General features: G+C 46.2%; 1 protein-coding gene across 11 annotated transcripts in view; it reads left to right on the top strand.

Annotated features, from left to right (window-relative positions):
• The window catches only part of TCF12 (transcription factor 12), a 310,429-nt gene that overhangs the window by 54,951 nt on the left and 254,059 nt on the right, over nucleotides 1–1,419 (top strand). The gene's annotated exons all lie outside the window — the stretch shown is intronic.

Here is a 1,419-nt window from a genome sequence, read left to right as displayed (position 1 = left end):
TGGGTGCGCCCCTGGAGCCAGTTTGCCACCCATGTGACTGTGCATTTGTCACTGTGTATGGCCTTCCTCCCACGCCAACAAAAGTCACAGCCTGGGGACCACCAGCAGTAACAGTTGTGTATGTTGACTGGTTTTTATATTATTGTAGTTGGCTGCTATCTCTCTTTTTTCAGATTTGTATGCGTTAGGTCTTGTAGTGGAAAAAATCCAAGTTTTTTCTTGTTTTCAATGAGTACTTTATTCATTGAGAAAACAAAAACTTTTCAAAGTTCTCAGGAAGTTATCTGTAGTCTCTTTTTTGTGCAACTTTCAGTTGGTGCAAGTGCTTTGCCCTATAGTGTTACCTGTGCTGCTTTCCCACACGTTGGGAACAGAAAGGTCAGAGTCCTCACTCATAACAGTTCCAGCTCATAGTTCTTTTGTGACGTTTTTATTCTTCCACATGAAACAGGAAGGACTTCAAACTTGCCCCTGTACACAGGTTCAAGAAATTTGTTGACTAGAAATAACTTCTTAGTTTCTGTCATGTGACATAACACTTTTTGAAGACTTTGATTTTTAACAGAGTTTAGTTAGGTGTATACAGCAAAAAATAATAATGTAGATGAATTTCTCATTTATGTTCATGGGTGTTTTACTCTTGCTTTCAATAAGACCGGGAGATCATCCTTTTAGAAAACCTGGGGAATATCTGAACATGGATTTCAGTGGCATAACTAGGGCAACTGCACTGTGTATCGCCAGGAGTATGGTGCACAATCATAGCAGCAGTGGCAACCAGAAGTGGCTGCTGCCCTGGGCACCCAACTGTGGTGTTATATTACTGGTGGATACTTCCATATTGAGTTTCATTCAGAAGCATACGATTTCTTTTTTTTGTGGGGATGAAGTTACCGACAACCAACTAGACTCCTGACAGCAATTTTTTAATAACTCACTGTTGGTTTTAACTATTTTTGTTAGTCCGTATATGTAATATGGTGCACTGGTCTGATATTGGATCGGCACCGAGATCAGTTTTCTTTATAGTATCAGAATTCGGTCTGATGTGGCCAATAACTTGGCTGATAAATGCTTGTGTGCGTGTACAGCCACAGCGCAGCACATAGGCAGCTTGGAGAGGAGTACAGCCCAGCAGGGGCTGGGGCAAGTGCTGCCCAGCTGGGGTGGGTGTGGGACAGAGCCACAGCTCATCCGGAGGGTATGCAGGGCAGCTCCCACCACTTTGTGCTGCTTGTCTGGGAGCTGCTGATCAGGCACTTGTCTGCTCATGCAGGGGCTCCCGCCACTGCTCCTGCTGCTTGTCTGGGAGGGCATGAACGGGGCATGTGCCTCCCGGATTGTGCGGGGCGGGCTGGGGCAGGGGTGTGTTGGGCTCTTCCCTGCCTGCCCGGCCCCACCCTACCCTGTGCAGATCTG

The sequence above is a fragment of the Crocodylus porosus genome, unplaced genomic scaffold (assembly GCF_001723895.1).
Source record: "Crocodylus porosus isolate Cpor-Errol unplaced genomic scaffold, CroPor_comp1, whole genome shotgun sequence".
NCBI classification, from domain to species: Eukaryota; Metazoa; Chordata; order Crocodylia; family Crocodylidae; genus Crocodylus; species Crocodylus porosus.
Note: the sequence above shows the minus strand (reverse complement) of the source record. Positions and strands in the feature narration are given on the sequence as shown.